We start from the raw sequence: 22,211 nt of genomic DNA on the forward strand, positions 1-22,211 counted from the left end.
ATAGATGACAAGGTCATTCCAAGGTTAGGCCATACTTGTGATCGCTGTCAGTCAGGGTTCAATGTGTTACAACATGTGTTACCATGAGATGGGAACCTAGGGTGGCAATTACGGTCTATCTATGGAAAGGGAGGTGTCTCAATGCCTGAGTTAAGACTAGTTAAAAAACCAACATAACAATAAACCCGTTACAGAATTGGTGGTATCTTCAGTGCCATATAATGTGCCCCACCTTTTAAAATGTACAAGTCCTTTTGAAATGTGTCCATTTATTTGCTGCAACTAGCATGGGTTCAATCAGTATAACAGCCATGATCCTAATACTGCAGTATATGTTCTTAAGAGCAAGTTGTATGAAGTACTTGGCTGGTTGCTTTGTATTCATAAATCTCCTCCTTTGGCCAACACCAATGCGCCTCTGTGTGGGAAAATTATATAACATAAATAGACATACTGGACATGGTAAGTGCATTGTCAATCTGAATACATTCATGAGAGATACGGGGAACAGTTTCAATGGAGTGTAGACTTAGTTGCTTTTGAACCACACATTTATTCCAAATGTTTATTATATCAGTAATACATGTAAGTCATGATCCATATCTAAAAATAAAAAACTATTGCTCCTGTTAAAATATAATGATGATATGACCATTAATGGAATAGTTGGTTGTTCTTGGTTTAGTTACATATGTTAATGAAGACTTTGGAAGTGCAACTATTAAGCAAGGATGCTCCTGATATCAAAGGGATGTCATGAAATTGTTAAGAGGGCAGTGAGGAGCATGTACCAAGAGCCAATCCATTCCTATGGGCTCTAAGAATGGCACATCCCAAGTGATTGATCTAAGTTCAATTGCTGTGTGAGAGTGGCACTTGGGAAATGGTTTCAAGCAAAATGTTGCTCGAAAGAAACACAAGGGGAAGCTCTGCTAAATCTTCTCACTTTAGTGTTTTTAATATATTTAATAAAAATATTGGGGGAAAAAACCCAATCTTAAACTTGGCTTCTTCCCTTAAAAACAATGGGGTAAAGGGAGGGATCATAACATGTGCAGTGTTATTACCTGCTGACTTGAATAATTGTAAATAGGTCTGATTGTGGCTGGCCTTCCAGGGTGGGTAAGGAAAGAGGGGTGCCAGGAGTCCTCCTTACCCTTTATTGTTATAATCTATTATTTGTATTATGAAGTGCTGCACCTTATTGTGCTAGATGCTGCCAGTTCATAGGTGCATAAGATTTAAGTCCAGAAGGGACCATTATGATCATCTAGTATGACCTGCATTATACAAGCCATAAAACCTCACTAAGTAATTTCTACTTCAAGCCCATAATTTCTCTGTGAACTATACCCTATCTTTTAGATAGACATCAAGTCTTGATTTAAAGACATCAAGTGATTGGGAATCCACCGTGTCCCTAGATAAATTGTTCCAATAATTAATTATTCTTACTGTTAAAAATGTGTGCCTTATTTCTTATTTCCAATCTGAATTTGTCTATCTTCAGCATCTAGCCATTCGAGCTCACTATGCCTTTTTCTGCTAGATTAAAGAACTGTTTACCATCAGATATCTTTTCACCATGTAGGTACTTGTCGACAATGAACAAGTTACCTCTTAACCTTCTCTCGGAGAAAAATAATAGATTGAGCTTTCTTGAGGCATAAGACATATTTTACAGACCTTTAGGCATGTTTTACTGAGGCATGTTTTACAGGCCTTGAATCATTCTTATAGATCTTTTCTGAACCCCTTATGATTTGTCAGCATTCTTTTTTTTGATGTATGGGAACCAGAACTGGACATATTATTCCAGTAATGTTCTCATCAATGCGGTATGCAGAGGTTATACCGCCTCCCTATTTCTGCTTGATATTCCCATGTTTATACATTGAAGAACTGTGTCTGTCCTGTTAGCATTGCATTGGGAGCTTATGTTCAGTAGGTTATCTACCATTGCTTTCAAGTCCTTTTCAGTGTTACTCCATTCCAGATTCTGTCTCTTATGATGATGATGATTATTTATTAGTAGTATTACCGTAGGGCCTAGGAGGCCTAGTCATGGGCCAGGACCCCATTGTGCTAGGAGCTACTATACACACAGACCAAAATCTTGTAAGTGTGACTACAACCCATGTTCTCAGATATAACATTTAGTATTTGACTAAATTACAACACATGTTGTTCAAATGAGTTCACCTTACCAAGCAATCCAGTTTGATTTGTATAACTGACCTCCTCCATCATTATTTACCACTCCACCAATTTTTGTGTAATCAGCAAATGATTTTGTTTTTTCCAAATTATTGAAAAAGATGTTAAATAGCATAGAGCTACGAATATCCCTGTGGGTACCCACTGGAAGCACCCTCATAACTTGATGATTCTCCATCAAGATTATAGTTTCTTTTAGAGATTTATCAGCTAATCTATTTCTAATCCATTTAATGTGGGCTTCATAGATTTTGTACAATGCTAATTTTTATCAGAATGTCATGTGAGACTAACTCAAATGCCTGACAGAAATCTAAGAATATTATGTCAACAGTTACTTTTATCAACCAAACCTGTAATATCATCAACAATATTCAGTCTATTTAAAAATGTTTTTGTCTTTAATAGTTGTTTTTACCATCCTCCTTAGTTACTTATCAAATAGATATTATTTTCTTATCACTGGAAGATGAGAATACATTATCCTGTTCTTTCCAAATAGAGAGCATTAAAAATTTATTGAATATTTTTGCCTTTTCTTTATCATGATTTACAATTTTACAATCTTTATTTAGTATCAGACATATACCATTCTTAGGAGTTTGTTTCTGACATAGTTAAATAATTCCTTTTATTGTCCTTAATATTACTGACCATATTTTTTTTTATTGAAATCTTTAGCTTTCCTGATCAGTTGCCTGCATTTCTGAACTACTGAACTCATTCCTAACTCATATACACATGAGAAACATTCCTTGCCCTGAAGTGGTCACAATCTAAATAGACAAGACAGACAAAAGGTGGGAGGGGAAACAGAGTCACAAAGAGGGGAAATGACTTGCTCAAGTTCCCACAATAGGTCAATGGCAAAACCAGGAACAGCACACAGGTCTCTTGAGTCTCAGTCCAGTGTTCTATCCATTAAACCACATTTGAACTAATCTGGAATTCAAGTGTAAATAGGAGTCTTGTGCTTTAGGAGGAGTGAAGGTGTCAGGTGTGGGAGGGAAGCAGCCATAGTCAGGCATCTTCGATACCAGGTGGCAGATGCAAGCTAGTTATTAATTATTTATATTATATCTAGGCAGTGCCTAGAGACTCCAACAAAAATGTGAGCCCATTGTGCTAGGTGCTGTGCATGCACACAGTGAGAGACAATCCCTGCCTTAGAGAGTTTACAATCTGGATAGACAAGACAAGCACAGGGTGAAAGAAAGAGATATAATAGTGACTACCCCTCCAAGAGAAGCCATTTCTGTGTCAACTTCCCCTGTATCACCACAGACATTCTGTGTGCCTGTATCTTCTACAGGTAGAGTGTCTTCTGGAAGTGCCATTGACATGGTGGGTCCCAACCCCCAGGAAATCTGTGGCTTGCAAAGTCATGATATAATCTAATGTGTGTTACCATGAGATGATTTACTACTTTAAGATCCTAGCTGGCTATTTGGTTATCATACTAGGACTGTGGTGGCATGTGAAACTGCACACCCCAAAGGCTGTCACTGGTAACCTGAGTAGTATGTGGGGTAATATCTAGTCTAGTCTGGAATTCAGATATAAATAGGAGTCTTGCACAACGAGTTACAATCAGTTTAAGGCTTTCCACAGTCTCAAGAGAGCACACATATCCAGCCACCTCCTGGGAGAGGTGAATCTGGAGAGAGAGCATCCCATGTGAGAATGAAAGGTAAATAAATTCCTATCCTACCTTAGTCTGAAGGTTTTTTTCTTTTTTTTATTTAGTGAGCACAAATCACGCAGAAAATTGTGCCAGATTACTTATGGTTTTATGACTATATCTCCCAGGAGACTGAACTGGGAGTTCAATCCCGTTATGCTTAGGGATTCCAGTTTGAATTGAGGTGGCCTGGTCAAGGCTCAAGCACAAGACATTGGAACGAACTCTTTTCCTTCCTGGTTTTGCTTTTTTTTTTTTTTTTTTTAATGTAAACAAGAAGATCAGTCTCTGACAGCTGCAGAGTTACTTTGCAGTGCTTTATGGGTATTCTTCAAGTGCTTATGTGACTAGCCTTTTTATCCTGGCTGAGATAAACCAGACCAGAAAAAGTCACATGGTATTACTCAAGGTAAAGCCCTTGTAAACTCAGTTATTCCTTCAGCACAATGTGCAGTTTACAACTTCCTGTTATTTTTGCCAGAATGAAGGAGGAGATTTCAGGCCAGCTCTCCTCCTCCCTCTCCTGCCCCCCGCCCTGAAAAAAATTGCTTGCCAATCCTATTAGACTAATTTAGGACTCTGCTTGAAAGGAAACGGTAGTGAACAGTTTGGCCTTTATTCATGGTAGACTGGCTTCAGTTCATTTCATCATGTGTAACCCGCAGATGTCAAGTTATTGTGTTGTTCTTTCCTGAACCTTCGACTGCATGCCCATTTATTTAAGGATTTGAAGCCAGTGAAATAATCTGAATACCATGAGGAAATGGTACACTTTCCAAGAGTCATATACCCAATATTATCCTATTGGGTTTGTCATTTATACATAAGGAAGCAAAAAAAAAAGTTATTTTAATCACAGTTTTAAATAATCCTGGGAGATTGGACAGGGCCACTTCAAAACTTTTATACACATCAAAATTCTCCGGGGATTTGGTTTTAGTTCCTGATGGTGAATATTCAGCAATTTTTATACAATTTGTAATGAAGAATAGGTTCGGTCTCATGCTGTGAACACAGGAGTGGGAACCAGGGACTTGAGTTCTAGTGCTATTTTTGATATTGACTCTTTCTATGGCTTTTGGCAAGTCATAACCTTCCTGACTCAATTTCCCCTTTTGTAAAATGGGGGTGTTGTGATATTTAGATCCTGATTCAGCAAAGCACTGAGGAATGTGATTAAGGTTAAGCATACGTTTAAGTGCTTTGCTGAAGTAGGGTCTAATTACATTGTATTTCTTTGTGCCCCTGCATTTACACTGAAGTCAATGAAAAGTCTAGATATATCAAGAAAGCAGGATCAGACCCAACATTTGCAAAGTGCTCTCGAGATAAAGAGCAATATATATGGTTTAAGTATGATTTATGATTATTTATTAAGGAAAAATCAATGGAGAAATTTTAAAATGCATCGTCCCAGTTAATGAAATGTAATGAGTATTTGCTGCAAAGTTTGGCTTCAGATACTGTATAGTTAAAGGTTAGTTACTTGCCCACAGTATATAATTTTAAAAAACTGATCAAAAATACATTACTTAGGCCATCGTAGTCATAAAGTTGGTTGTGATTGTGACAGGTCATCCAGATGGTGGTTGAAACTAGACAAATAGTTACATCATGGCTTGATAAAAACCGTGCTTTTCCATAAAACTCTTTTCCCCCAGATAATTTATCTTTATTTAAAGAAAGCAGTTATATCTACATAACAGATTGATTTCCAAAGATGGGTGGGATGGAGTATATTTAAAACTAATTAAATGGATTAAAAATTGGCATAGGGACAAGGAATGGAGGGTGACTAGAGGGGAAAAAACAATTAAGGAGGGAGAGGTAATAACTGAGTTGCCAAAAAAGTCAGGTTAAGATACCTTTTATTTTTAAAAAAAAATAATCTTATATATAAATGGTCTTGGAGAGGGAGTCATTATAGAAGTGACTAAACCAGTTGAGGACAGATATTAAACAATAAGAAAATAAATTAATCTACAGTAAGCAGTATATAGAAAACTGGGTTATTCAAAGGTTTGGAAATATTCAGTGTAGGATAATACAAGGCACATATCACCATGCAATAGAATGCACAATATTTATGATAATGAGAGATTGTGCCATCCTTACTCAAGTCGCATAGACCCTTCCTGCACAAATAGTTTAGGTGATATAAATGAAGCCACTTGCTGAGTAAATTGCAGAGTAATATACTACACAGTGTATGAGGAAGGGTGGCACAATCCAACCCAGGATGAGCACAAAAGGAAGGGTTAGTGACAGGTTGAATTAATCAAGGTAATTTATATATAAGATTTAACAACAGAAAGGTCTGCAAACTGACTCTCTCAGCAACTCAATTATTATGATGTCTCTCGCCCTCTTGAATTGCTACTGTTCACTAGCTCATGCTTTTATGCTTATAACAATATCTGTAACTGTGCCTCATTTTCACAAATATTGACTATTCTGTTTTCTGGCAATACTTGCCTTATATTATCTTGCACTGTATATTTTTTACCTTTGTATAACCCTGTTTTCTGTGAACTTCTTATTGTATTTTTGATACTATAGTAATAGAAAAATGTGGGGGCAAAATCTAGGCTACTTCACCCCAACGATTAAAGATATATTAGGTTAGATTCACCGATGCACTCCAGGTGTTTTGCGAAGTTGGCATAAATCTTTGATATCTTAAGTGATTGGTTAAGCTGGGTTTAAGGCTGCTTTGTATCACCACAGCAGCCTAAGTGAAGTGGTGAATCTGGCCCCCCAGTTTTAAAAATCTAACAAGCCTGAAGTTGTGACCAACTTGTGGCCCTGGAAAATGGCTACTGTAGAGATTGTAAGTTCTTTAGAGCAAGCACTGTTGTTACTGTATGTTTGTACAGCCCATAACACAGGGAGACCTCAGCCAGAGGACTCTAGACAGGACTGCTATGCAAATGTTACATAAAGATAATAATGGGGAAAGGATCTGACCATTTCTTTGTAGCTCTGTGGACATCACAATAAGTAATGTTCTAGTGTCACCACTCTCAAACAGTACCCTTTGTGTCTAAGCAGTCCCTGGAGTTGGTACCGTACTTCTTCAAAATGAGGCTGACATACCATGTAGGGATTGGATTTGTCGGTCTGCACCCATGCTGCTTATAGATACCTCCCTTTTCTCTCCTTCCACCTCAGTCTTTGCACAAGCTTCCTATACCTTATATTTCTGCCAAGTTATGTTGCAGTGCTCATGTTTTGTACAGATGCAAGTAAGTAAATCTTCAACAGATGATGCCATTATCTTTGCCAGCAGGACTGGCTAGCATTATGAACCCCTATTCATTCAGTAAGTGTCTCAATCAAACAGGTTGTGGTGGGATCCCCGGGTTACAGTCTGGAATTGTGGGACGGCTGTGCCCCCTTAACTGTCCAGCCTGAGCTGTCTCTCATAACGCTATGCCAGTGACAAACAGCAAGCCCCTCCAGGCGCTGTGATCACTCAGCCATCAGTATGTGGAGACTCATATCCAGTGAAAGTGCATGAATGTTCTCTTAAGCCACCCATGAATCACACAGCGAGAGGCACCAGCCAATCCCCCAGACCCCAACCTAGCACCCCAGAAATATACCGTCTTACAGTGCTCAAGACTCCCTTGGACAGTGCAAGCAAATTAATTAGTTCAACACTTTGTGAAAGGGAACTGGACGTGCACCAGCCTTTGTAATCTGAGCTGAGATTCCCCAAGCACTTCAACTAAAACCACCATGTTTTAGGTAAAATATACAAACAGATTTATTAATGACAGAAAGATAGATTTTAAGTGATTATAAGTAGCAAGCAGAGAGATCAGAGTTGGTTACATAAGAAATAAGAATAAACTGCCAGTCTAAATTCTACAGACCTACTGCTACCCTTACTTCTGCGCTGTTGCTGGCAGCAGCGCTGCCTTCAGAGCTGGGCAGCTGGAAAGCGGTGGCAGCTGGCTGGAAGCCCAGCTCTGAAGGCAGAGCTACCGCCAGCAGCAGTGCAGAAGTAAGGATGGTATGGTATGGTACTGCCACCCTTCTGCACTGCTGCCTGCAGAGCTGGGCCCTCCGTCAGCAGCCACCACTCTCCGGCCATCCAGCTCTGGAAGCTGGTCAAAGAATATATTAGTTATGATCACTACTTCATTGGTCCAATACAAAATATACCAAAGTTGTACAAGAAATGCTGCTCAAATTGATTGAATTGGGTTTTGCTACAGTGCTGCTTTATATACAGTAGGAAATAAACTGTATCAAACAGACTACAGGAACAGCAACTGTGTGACTAATCTCAGCAATACCAATTCTGCATATTCCCAGCAAACTTGGAAAAGAGGGATCAATGTTCCACTTGCCTCATACAAACCATTTGTGGTTTATGCTGTTGTGATTACTAGCAGAAAAAGGGACAGATCCTACTCCAGCTGGAAGTCAGTGGCAGTTTTGCCAGTGACTTCAATGGGGGCAGGATCAGTCCAAAAACTGTGATGCGAATGTAATGCTTCAGACAGGGGTTAGGGGTTTGTTGTGGGAGTGGGTAGGTGAGATTCTGCGGCCTGCGTTGTGCAGGAGGTCAGACTAGACGATCATATTGGTCCCTTCTGACCTTAAAGTCTATGACTCTATGACATGAGCACTGACCCTGCAAACACACACATACTCACATGCTTAACTCTAAGCACCCAGATTACTGGCTTAGTAGAAAAACTTTAAATAAAACTTTTTAAACGTGTAATTTGCTTCTCTCTCTTTCGCCCCCTTAGAACAAGGCACTAGTTTGTCTGGGCTCAGCCTGGACAAGCCGAATGTTTAATATACTCTCTCATGACTAGAAATTATCGACATTAGCCCTTTGGGAAATAGTCTTACCACAACTACCGACAAAAAATGATCATGGGAGTGCAGAAGTTTTTTGGGAAAATCTTTCAGTTAAAGGTATGTCATTTGACAAGGAAGCATCCTCTCATAGCGTCAACTTCCTAAAAATAAGGCTGACTCATGCATTTTTTGATTTCAGGTTGCAGGAAAGCCAGCATTAGTGGCTTGATGCATCTTAAGAAGTAATGTGGGAAAGAAGAGCTCCAGTTCTTACTCTTTTAGGAAGATAATGTATTTGCTATGGTAATCAGAAAGGAACATTTTTGCCTCTCAGTTAAAAGCCCATCAGGTCAGCAGCTGTCTCTTGCCACTGCAAGATAATTCCCTGTGGTCTATTCACACTTGCTTTGTCCATGCTAGTTTTAAGTGTTTCAAATGATGGGGCTTCTAGTACTACATTTAGGATATTAGTCCTCCCTGATCTCAACCACTGAGAAGATTTTCCTGATATTTAGACTACTTTGCTTAAATAATGCCAGCTCAATCTTCCTAGGTCTGGTACTGGCTCTGAGATTAAGTATTCAAAGTTCTTGTCAGGAGAATGAGTTCTTCTTACAGCTCTATAGCCCTATAATAGAATTCACCAGCATATTCAGGGCATCCTTTTTTTGTTTTTGTTTCTGTTGTTCCCTTCTGTATAAGGATAAAAATCGTAGTCGTCTAACTTTTTGATTTAGTCTTTACCTGATTTGTCCAAAGAAAGAGAGTGGATTATTTATAATCAGAGGCGACTGGGCTTTCATCACTGCCGATTAATGCGTGTTTTAGAGCACTCACCTTTAAAATATCCAGAATGCAAGCTGCTTGATCCTCTGTGGATTGTAAATTTCTAGAGTTGGGATTCTTTGATCTTATTGCCTGTTGAGGAATGCTTTATGATCACTATCACATTATCTCATCTGTGGTACTGGGGAAATGGGACCCTTTTTCCTGTCCGGATGCTTTTCTTTATTTTCATACCAATAAAGGGGTTCTTAGACCAGGGTTCACCTTAATAACCATCTTGAGAATTGCACCTGAACTAAGAAATATATTTTCCTTTTGTATGCCTGAAACCTCAGAATATCAAGCAGCCTACATGCTTTGAATCTAAGCCAGAGTTTACAGTCTAACAGCTTTTTTATCACCTTCCATCAAGCAAAAAAGCCTCCAGGTGGATTAAGTTGTGTATGTAAGAAGCTTAGAAGGTAGCAGGTGTCAAGTCTCAGTAAAGGTCATTCTATTAGGGCTATTCTCTTCCCAGACACAGCTTTCCTTGTGGACTTCTATAAGAGTGCCACATAGAGGCTGATACACTGCTACACAGAGCATGAATGTTCTGAAAAATGCAGAGGTGTGCATGGTGTATTTGCACTGGGATTACAGGCTGTAGCCTATCGTTAAAGTGTGTCATAGTGGAAAGGCCACAGGGGTGGATTGGGAATGGGAACAGGTTGGGGAAGAGTCTTTCAACTCTACAGAATGCATCTATCTTAAAAGGTGATGTTTTCCAGATAGGACAAAGATATACATGGGTGACTGGCCACAAAACCTTCAAAAATGACAATTTCCAGTGTTAACCAAGACTTTCTTATTGAAGCAGAATGATAATCCAGAAGTTCAAGATACACCTAGTGTATTAAGGCATCCATTGCTCCCAAATCAAAGGAAAATGGACTTGCAAAAAAGCCACATTCGTTTCAAAATAACATCATGATGTCATCTGAGGGAAGCTTTACATTTAAGACTTTTCCTCAGACTTGCTTTTCACCTTACTCTGTGTTCATAATTTTGCAAGCCTCCTTTTTGCTGATTTATATCACATGCTTGCTGGGGTTCATCCATGTATTTACAAAAACTTGAAAAGAAAGCACACAGAGAATTAAAACTAGTAAAGAAACATTGCACCTGTGTGGCCATAGTCAGGTTGTGGAAGGCGGGATATTCAGAGCACAACCCCATGTTTTTTTGGTTCTATTGTGCCAATGTTTTTTGAAAGTTTGCCCAGGTTTATGTTGCATGGAATATGAGGGATTTCTTTCCTATATTAGTAATATACATCAATGAAAAAACAAGTGTTGATTCAAAGGAAGGGGGTTGCCCCAAATCTCGGGCTCTTGAACATTTTTTTTTGTAATAAAAGCCAGCAGAGAAACATAAGACCCCAAAAGACTCATTTGGATTTCTTAAAACCTGAATAATTCCAGGGCTCAAAGTGAGCCCAGTCGCATGTAAACAATCCAGTACTTTTTTGATGCTGTCATCTTGTTCTATGGAATCTTGTCTTTCATCTCCAGCCCTTATGGTTATGAAGACAATTTGCAAAATGTGAACTAAGTGTAAACCAAAGCAGTGTTGTCTGCCTGAGTTAGCTGAGAGCCTAAAACATGTACATTTCCTCCTGTTCATCTCAGTGTTAACTCAGATCTCGAGTGATGGCAAACCACATCTCAACAATGTCAATTATTTCATTGGTGATCCAAGCATGTGAGAAAGGAGAGGGATGCTCAGAGTAGGTAGATCCTGCACAATCTGTTCTGCATGATGTCCAATTTTGGTGCCAGAAGTGGATGGCGCTTGGGAGAGTTTCACATTTATTTTTTCCTAATCTGACTCGTGGAGCTAGAAGAGATTATTAGAATCTAAAAAAGCATCTGAGCCTCATCAAGGGGCAGCCAGTTGTCCAGTTTGGGGTGGGAAATCCCAGATTCCCTCCAATCAATATGGGCCCTCCTACCTTCCCAGCAACAGTGGCGGGTGATTTGCTGTGGTAGTGGGTGTGGGCAGCTTCTGTCCCTGGCTGTAGTGGCTTCTCCTTCTGGTGCTGGCTGTCTGCAGACTCAGGCACACATCAGTGAATCAGTGACTTGCATCTGAAGAAGTGAGGTTCTTACCCACGAAAGCTTATGCTCCCAATACTTCTGTTAGTCTTAAAGGTGCCACAGGACCCTCTGTTGCTTTTTACAGATTCAGACTAACACGGCTACCCCTCTGATACTCATCAGTGAATCAGTTACACTCAGGTCACTTCTTCAATCTTTTCTTCACAACTACAAGGGCCAGAAATATAATTTCATTTTTTTTAAAGGCAGATTGAGATTCTGATGTAATCATCTGACTCCAGGAGGAGGGGCCCTAAGTGTGTGCTTATGGAGGGTAGGCTTTAATCTGGCCTCTGCCTGTGGCTGTATCTAAATCCCAGACAGGGGTAGTCAAGTGTGAGGAGCCTGCCCAAGCATGCATGATCATATTTTTAACATTGGTACAAGCTACTGTGAGTGACATCTCATTTTGGCATCTCAGGGAGTTAGATCTTAGATGGTGGGTGGAACTTTGGAGAGCATCAGTACATTTTTTCCAATTCAAGTCCTGACTATGTCCAAGTGTACTATATTCAATTATTCTTGGTGACATGATTACTTTTAGTAATGTTGCTCCCCTCCCCTTCTTTTCCATCTTTTCAGTCTTGAAGGTCTGTTTAAAGGTTTGGTTCACCTTTTCCTCTTTCCCTCTATCAATCTCTGACTGTTTGTGAGAAAAAACATAAACACTTCAAAATGCTGCTGTGTCAATGCTTGACTCTTCCCTGAAGCAAAAAAGGAAGCAGGGAGGCAAAGGACAAAAAAAGTGTAGATAAAAGTTAAGGCTATTTGAGCCAAACAGGCATTCTTCAGAAAATGGAAATTCAGTCTTAGAGGTTTCAAACAGAAAGCAGCATAAACTATAGGAGATGGTTAGATGGAAATTAGTAGGGTTAAGAGCAAATAACTAAGGATTCTTTAACTACAATCAGAAGCAGAAAACCATGCCAGACAAAACCATGCCATGCAATGCTGGACCAACAGGGAAAGGGATGAATTAAGGAGGCTAAGGACATTAAAGAGAAACTAAATGATTTAGTTGCATCAGTCTTCACTACAAAAAATGTTGGGGAGATACCAACTCTTTACAGATAATAAAGATGGAATAGTTGATTGATGTGTCAATAGATGAAGCAGCTAAATTAAAGAGCAATAAATCTCTGCAACGGGAGGGTGTATACCCCAGAATTCTGAAGGAATTTAGAAATGAAGTGGCTGAACAGCTAGCAAAAATATGCAATCTTGCATTAAAATTATGTATTATATCAGAGGATTGAAGAGTGGCATCTGTTGTACCTCTATTGTTAAGGAGGCCCTAGTGGTGATCCAGGAAATTACAGACCAGTAACTAGTAAATTGTTTAAAGTCATAATTAAAAATACTATTATAAAAAGCCTATCTGACCATGATATTATAGCATCTAACTAGCATGTCTTCTGCAAAAGAAACGCATGCCTCACTACTCTATTGAAATTATTTCAACTAGTCAATAAAAAAAGTGGATAAAGGATAAACTGTTAGCATAGATTATTTGGACTCTCGGAAGCCCTGTGACACACAGGAAACTCCACAAAAGGCTACTAAGGAAACTAAGTAATCATGGATTGAGAGGTAAAGTACTGCCATGAATCAGGAACCGGCTAATAGAATGGTTCCTAGGAGTGAGATCCTGGCTCCAGTGAAGTGAATGAGAGTCAACAGAAGGGGTTTAGAGATGGATGATGAGAATTAGTAGCAACATGGAAATATTTTATAAGAAGAGAGGCTGAAAAGAACAGGATTCTTTAGAGAGGAAGTAAATAAAAATGAGTTTGATAAAGGTATTACCATGTTGAATGGTCTATGGTCTATGCCATGTTGAATAGTATAGAGAAGATAAATCAGGCATTCCTACTTACTCTTCCTCAAAATATAGGGTCCATGTGCCATTCAATAAAATTGAAAGACCGCAAACTGAAAATTAATAAAAGGGAATAATTTTAAGACAGTGCATAATTAACCTATGGAACTCATTGCCAATATATATCATTGAGGCCAAGAGCTTGGCAGGATTCATTAAAGGATTAGACATTTATATGGGTAATGAGCAGGGATCCTAGAAATCCATTAGCCATGGAAAAATGCAGAAAAACATGGAATTTGCATTTTTATAGAGAATCTTTAGTTTTTATATTTTGTGAAAAAATAAAAACGTGTACAGTACAATCCCATTTATCTGAGTCTCCATTATCAGGCTATCTGTATTAACCAAACCAGGGTTGCCAGCCCAACCCTGAGCGGTGGGGCTAGGACAGTCAGTCCTGGGTGATGGGGCTCCCATTGTCAGCCCTGGGCGGTGGGGCTGACAGCCTGAGCCCCGCCCCACAGGACTGACAGCAAAAGAAGTTTCAGCAAACTTGGAGTTCTTGTCTGTGCTCAGTGCCAACGTCAGGAAGACGAAAATGTGACTGGATGGAATGCTGCAACTGAATTGTAACAACCAGGACTAACTCAGATAGTGAGTAATGTTAATATAAATGCAATTTTCACTTTATTTTTTGTGCATTTTTTAAAAGAAACCAATTTTCTGAAAATATAGAATACAGATTGAAGTATTTGGTAGATGTAAGAAATACAAATTGCAATTCTATTAATTTTATTTCATTATAATGATTGATGACACTGGTAGGCTTCAAACTTGCTTAAAAATTGTAAATATATATATATATATATATATATATATATATATATATAAAAGAAAACGTGTTCAACTGATACCTATATATCTATATTGTGGCTAGGGAAATTAAAATTCAGCATTTCATTTTAATCATGGCAAGTCACAGATTTTTAATTTTTTTTATTGGAGAATGTTTTTTATCACGGTAAACTAGGCTCCCTGGTATGGAGGACATGTAGAGTCACATTAGAGAAGGTTAAGACATTGTTGAAGACATATAAACCTTTATACGACAGGGCATAATCCAACCTCTATCTGACAGGTTCAAGGAAATTTTCCAATTGAGAAGGTTATACCATAATTGTTCACTACAGGGTTTCTTGTACTTTCGCTGAAGCTTTTGGCTTTGGCCACTGTCATAAACAGTTTATTGGGCTAGATGAATCACTGGTCTCATCTACTATGGCAATTCCTGTGTTTCCTCCCTGTGTGATATGATCACCATTGGTTGGACACACATTAGATCATGGGACGACAAATAATTTGCTTTCACTATTACTGTTCTTGACATTTCAGCAGCTTCACTGGCTCCTACACTTGCTAAATTCTGAATTCCCAGCTGGTTTGGTAGTGCAATTTTCCATGTTTCTTATCATCACACTTTTCATCTTGATCCTACTTGGCAAATGGTAGCAAGCTTGTGAGCTTTGAAAGACTGGCTGGAAAACTGTGAGCTCTGAGGATATTTTGCTTTTTTTGTTTTAAATATTTTATCTTCCAGTCTGGAATTATTCAGTGGTTTAATGTGTGAGCTGCTCCCTTTGGAAAGAGGTTGGCTGTGAGAGAACTTTTCCTGTGTTTCTTTCTGAAAGGAGACCATTTTTGCTGGGGGATGGGGGGCGCCCTGGTCTTGCAGCATGACTGGTTTTGAGAGAGCATTTTCTCCTGAGAGACACTCTTTGGTTGGGAGCAGCTGCTTCTGGCAAGCCCAGCTATAAGAGATCTTGTCTTGAGTGTTTTTGACTGAGAGGGGACCTTGTTGCTGGGAACTGCTGCCTCTGGAACAGAGCCAGATCAGAGAGAGAGAGAGAGACTCTTTCAGTGTGTGCAGCTTCTGTTGCTGGTGGCTGGCTGACGAGAGCCCATCCCAAGTGTCTTTAATTGAGTAGGACTCCTTTGCTGGGAGCTTATGCTCCTAGAGAGAGTGTGGCCAATGGCATCTCTCTGGAGAGGGATTTAATTGCTGGGATTTGCAATAAAGGCTTTATGTGGCTTTGTGTGCGTTGAGTGTTTGTTTACACTGCCTAATGATGATTTGTATCGCACTTACATTATGTTTGATTTAGTTTAGCCTCTGTTATTGTGTTTAATATTTTAGTGTGTATTTAATAAACACAATGAAACCTGCACTACAGGCTACTTCCATTAGATAGCCCCCTGTCTTAAGGAACCACTTTAAGGTATCCCTACGGTTTCCCATGCAGTTTTGTTTGACCTTCAGTTAAAGACCATCTCAGCTAGGCTAGGATTTCGCTATTCCCTTGGGTGTGTGACTTAAGACAGGTTTCAGTCTGTTTCACTAGTAATTGTGTGTCAATGGTTTGTTTCCTATTTACTTCTATTTGTGTATATTGCCTTGCTATTTGAAGGGATTTGTTTTTCCTTGCTCATGTTACGTAGTTGATTTTTGGGCAAGTTGCCCTTTGTTTTGCTTTCAGTTCTATTTAGTGGCCTTTGCTAAGGCTGCCAGAGACATTTGTGTTTCTGGCAATGATAAATCAAAATTTATTATTACCAATTCTTATTATGCTCATCACGCTCTCATAACCCTATGGGTATTACCATGTTAGCAGTACACATTTTATTTATCGTCATTGCTACAATTGTTAATTACATCAGCTTCACTTTAGTCCTTGTAATTTTGGCTCTCATTGAAGATTTTGTATGATTGTGCATGATGCAAATCTTGGCATTCCCACTGGTGCTTATAAATGTCTTCTTTGCTTCCAGTACGATAGGCTTCCTTCAGATTTTATTATTACCGCAGGAGTGCCTTGACACTCTGTCTGAGATGAGGATCCTATTATGCTAGACACTGTACATACGTACAGTAAGAAAAAAATCCTTTCCCTGTACATCTTACAATCTAAATAGATAAGACACTAAGGAGTTACTATTCCCATCTAATAGATAGGAAAACGGAGGCATAGAGAAATTAAGTGACCTTCCTTGAGTCACACAGTGAGTTTGTGGCAGAGCTGTGATTTGAACTAGGTTTACCTCAGTGTCAGGGCATGGCATTAGCAATAAGACCATAACCCTTTTTTGTCTGTTTTTGTTAACCAGCTTCACACTAAAGTTTTGTTTTAATTTTGTTCTTAGTGTCTGTTCCTGCCAGTTTAGTTGTTGTCAGTTTTAAAGAGTCATTGTAATCTAGAAACAAAGAGAAAAAGTAAAAATAATATTAGGACAAAAATGTCTCCCATGTGTACACATTCAACGGTGTTGCATAAGGTACTGTATATAATAAAATATCAACTATTTCACAATCTCACATTCCATTTAGTTAAAGTAATTCATTGGACTCCAGATGCTCAGAGAAATCTTCCTCCTGTGAAGTTTTTAAGCATAAATCTGCTCTGATTTGTACATTTATTTATTTATCTTTATCCTCTGGGTACCATGGTACTCATCACTGGGGCATGATTTTTGGGAGTACTGAACAGCCACTCTCCAGTTGAAGACAATGGGAGCTGTGGGTGTTCGGCTCTTTTCTTTTGGAAAACCAGGCCATTTACTTAGGTGCTGAAATATGTACTTAGGCACCCATTTTTTTTGTAAATCTTGAATGTAACCTCTGTGAGTCACATTATGGCTACAAAAGTACTAGAAACACACAAGCTAGAAAACCTGGCATAAGGTGTGAATGATGAAACTTAGCCACCTGCTTCTGCTTCCTCTGGAAAATCCCAGTATGACCACTCTATAGGTCCCCCTCATAGAGAAATAATGGGGCATAGGCAGGCTGAAATGGTTGTGATCTTCTTGTTGTGCATATACTTCCCTATGGATGAAGCAATGGCTTTTAGATTAGGTTACATTAGGAACAGGTTCACATATATTACATATCAGAACCAGTTCACATAGGAACATAGGAGCTAAATGTAGAAAAGGATTAGGCTCAAGTACATTAATTTTTGCCTTGGGGTGAATCCCGTTGTAAACCTAGAGTCAAGGTTTGGGTTTTGCCCGTTTGCTAGAACTGGAACTGGTGTGTCATGTGTGACTTTAATATGTGACCTATGGTACCCAAATAAAGGGATGAACTGCAGATACAACCTCCAAAAGCATGTGAATATCCACACAGAGCAAGGAAGTTCTAAAGAGCTTAAATGGAGAATTCTTAGATGCTAATAAAGTTCTGACAAACCACTGCTGGCTCATGGCACACGTCAGACTGAGACTAAGGCTGGTTTTAAGTGCATTCAAGGGTCAAGTCAAACCTTTGACACATCTGTAGTATCTTTCCACAGCACATGCATAAAATATTCCTACTCTTAGAAGGAACAGAATGCATAAGGAGGCTGTCTGAGGCAAAACGTGAGTATATCATTTTGTCTGCATTGCTACTTCCTCTGCAGTAGCCTGAATTTAGTCACATACTGTTTATTGTTTGTGTATCTTAATCTTTGTGATAAAATCTTATTTATAAATTAAAAAATAATACTTGAGGCAAAATCTTCAAGCAGTGATTTTTGGTGCCTCCGGTTTGGGGAGCCCAACTTGAGACTCCATAACGAGATCTGGTTTTCAGGAAATGCTGAGCCCCCATTGCTCCAGGCGTCTCAAAGTCGGCACCTGACATTACTAGTCACTTTTGAAAATCTTACCCTTCTGTTATTTTTTTGTTGTAGTTATTCATTTACAAAATGTCTTTGTATGCTCTAAAACCAGTGGGGAGGAAAGGGATATTAAATTCATCCTTAATTATTAAATGTTGTTAGTTTGTGTTCCTAAAGCAACACTCTGCCTCCTGTTGCATACATGCATTAGAGGGGAATGTGGAGGCAGGGAACCATCTTAACCTTAGTACAGTCACATGCCATAGGAGCAGTTTAGGATTCCAATCCAAAACACTCTTGAGCATTAAGCTGGGGGCATGGCTAATGGCGCTGATGGCACTTGATGGCTCCAAGTTGGTGGGGTCTGCTAGTTTGAGATGTGACCAAGCCTCCAGTATTCCAGCACCTATGTTGTGTTTGGCAGTAGGTACTAAAGGGAAGTGGATGCTGCTTTTTTGTAAAGGAACAGCAGGGGGCACTGCAGAGAGCCATCTCTCCATGTTCCCCTGGTTAATTAGCACTGTGTCAACAGGGTGGGTTCTGGTCATGCCACATGGTCCCCTTCCCAATGTTTGTATAGCTCAAAAGCATATGGACTGGATTTTGCCTTTAAAGATGCCCACATGAATTCCTTTAATAAATAAATAAATAAACAAATAAATAAAATAAATCTCCCAGTCTGAGACCTGATAAGGGGCATACCAGAATAAATTGTTGTAGTAAAGTTATAAATCACTGAAAATCAGGGATAATAATAAAAAATGTGGACCCAACCCTATTTGGTCATGGCCAATGACACTACAATGATAAAAAGCATAAAAACTCATCAGAAATTACCTCTTCCCCCACCCCCCTCCTGACACATGTTAAATTAGCCAATAAGCCTTGAACCTGTGCGTACCTGATGATTAATTTATGTTATTTTGTACTTTTTTTTCCAAAGGTTCTATCATGCTAGATTTACAGCACTGCAGAGTTTCACAATGTTGCAATGCTGTCTTCAATTCAGCTGCTTCATATTGAAATTTCACACACAATAATTGGCTGACCTTCACAGCTATGGCAGAAACTAATTAAAGCTGTAAGGCTTTGCTAGCTACGCTTTTGTGTGAAATGTGAAGTTTGGTGATAATGAAATATGGGGTACAGATGTTATTGTCTCAGATAGACTATGCCCTTGGTTCACACTAATGAAGAACAGCAATTATTAAACAAAAAGTATTTTTAACCATTAATTATTTGTGTTGTGACAGAGTAAAAACAAAGCAGCATCTCTTTCACCCCCACTTCTTCAAAAAAGTCATTTAATGTCATTTTACAAGCTGACTGTAGAGTCCCCAGGATGTTACATGACACTTTAACTTTATTGGTAGGACTGGTCTTAGACCGAGTTTAGGGTGCCTTGCACAATTTAACATGCCAAAGACGGGAGTTTTTAGATGGGAGGAAATTAAAGCTTTGGGCTTTCTCTACACTAGAAAGAAAAAATGTTAATAGAAACATATCCTGTTGCTTTGACATCAGTACTGTAGGAAGGGAGGATATTAGCAATAGTAAGTAAGGATTGAAAGCAAGATTATATATCCTGGAGCTGGTACTGACTTTCACCCTGTGAATTCAGCCCTCTGTGTTCTGCCTTTATGTGCTTAACAATATAGAGCAGGGTATCAAAACCATTCCTTTAAGATGGCAACATTCAGTTTTGAATTATGGTCAATGGGCCAGGGTATAAATGTAGGAATATATACTCTCCTCAATCCACAGCAGAATGCCCCTCTATGTCTATGAGAAGTTTTCAGAGATCAAGGGAGGAATATGGCCTTTATGTCGTACCTAAGCTCCCCATTACTATTATTTATTTGTTCAGTATTTTATTGCCACATTCAGTATTACTCAGTGGGTTGATGCTCTTAAGAGCCACCGTTTTTTCTGTCCTGTTTCTTTTCCACCCCCCCATCCTCCTTCCTCTATTTCTCTTCCTTTCCTCTTCCTTTATGTCTTTTCTCCCTTCAGCATTTCCTTCCCTGCAGCAATTCCCAATTCCCATCCCTTGCGGGCTTCATGTCCACTCCTTCCACATTCCAGCCGCTAAAATAATCTGCAATGAAATATACAATACTGACATTTAATGTGTCATGATTACATTTTAGCATTAACACCCCAGTGAGATTAATTGGATGAAGGACTTCACACTTCTCAGAGCCATTGTGTTAGGCTGTCTGCAGACTTGGGAAGATGACATTGCGTCAGTTTACACTTCCTTCGCATTTTCCAGGTTTTCTTTGCAACTGTGAGGTCTAGAAATTTACATATTTTAAAAAATAGCCAAGATTCTACAGAATCTGAATGTGCCACATGCGCCCCCAAAATACACTGGATGGGCTGGATGTTTGACACTTCTGATACTACTCTGCATGCGTCTGGTACAGACATTTGGGGATTTATTCTCCACTCAGTGGGGATGCATAATTCACATAACTGTTAATGGGAGCAGTGATGTGGCTAGCAAGTGGAAAGTGGAACACATGCTGGACAATATTCTGCCTGTGTACACAGTATACCCATAACTGAGATGAACATGCCATAACACACATTATAGTAATTAACTTAGTGGGTGCAATAGAACATAGATTTACTGTATTAATGTATTAATGAAAGGCATGGGAACAATGAAAATCTGAGAACTGCCATAAGAAGTGTTGCCACCAAGGTAGTCATTGTGGTGGATAGAATTTTCAAAAGCAGCCCAGGGGAGTTAAAAGTGTCCAACTCCCAATGGATTGCAATGGGACTTGGGTGCCTCACTCTCTGAGGCTCCTGTGAAAATACCAGCCTAGATGTTTGGCTGAACAAAGCACAGCCCTGGTTAAAAGGGTGTTATGTTGTCAGAGCAAGTATTGTCTAGTGGTTAAAGTTTGGGAGTGAGAGCTGGGAGATCTGCATTCTGTAACTGGCTCAGTTACTGACTTGCATTTGACATTGGGTAAGCCACTTAGCCTCTCTGTCTCTCCGTTTCCCTATGTATAAACTAAAGTTAATATCTACATGGCAGGGGGATAGTTAGACAGCTTGTAAAGGGATCGGAGATTGTAAGATTGAAGGCATTATAGAAAGGCAAAGGACTATTGAAAAAAGAACACACACCCTTTTAGGCAGCATCACTGAGCCGGGGAGACTCCTGCTAAAGAAGTACATAAGAGGTTAGTGATGTGTTTTGCAAGAGACAAATGATCTAGAGCAATGGTTTTCAACCTTTTTTCATTTGCGGACCTTTAAAAATTTCAAATGGAGGTGTGGACCCCTTTGAAAATCTTAGACATAGTCTGCAGATCCCTACGGGTTCACTGACCACAGGCTGAAAACTACCCACCTAGAGCATACTTTCCTTTTACACCTTGGTACCTTCTGGGTTCATGTGTTTTCAGCATCTCAGAGACCTGCTCTGGAGTGATGAAACAGTTCTGAAATATAAGTATGTGACATATTCTGCATTAATAACAAGAGGTTAGAAGCTAACCATGAAACATGGGCATAATGTGCACTCTGCAGGTTTGCTTTGCAGTTCCAATAATGTAGAAAGATTGTTTTGGACAATAATGACTCTTTGTCACTTGCTGTGAAATATTCTGTGTTGCTTTTGAGTGGGTAACACTATATGACGATAAATTGCATAGTACAGACTATTGCATTTGTGTGCATTTTAAAATCGGTACTGTAGTCTGGACCTCAAAACAAAAACCTAAAATAGCCCTCCTCCCACAATATTTGAGACTGCTAAACTCTCTTCACTTGGTTTATCAATTTGAGCAACTTTGAGAGGTACGTTCTCAGAATAAGACTTGGAGCAGGCTTTGGTATATACATAGGTGGGACTTTTGTTTATTTTTAGTTTTGTTTGTAAGGAAATATAGAGACCCTGAGAGAAACTACCAGGTGTTATTGTTCCTACCCAAATGCAATCAACTAAGAATTCTGGGTAATGTAGTCCAGTAGGCATTTCTTGTGCTAAGAAGTACTATAATTAGAACTAACACTAGAGAGCATTCAAAAACACAATGGGCTTAATTCAAAGCCCATTGATGTCAAAGGGA

Source organism: Emys orbicularis, chromosome 3 (assembly GCF_028017835.1).
Source record: "Emys orbicularis isolate rEmyOrb1 chromosome 3, rEmyOrb1.hap1, whole genome shotgun sequence".
NCBI lineage: Eukaryota > Metazoa > Chordata > Testudines > Emydidae > Emys > Emys orbicularis.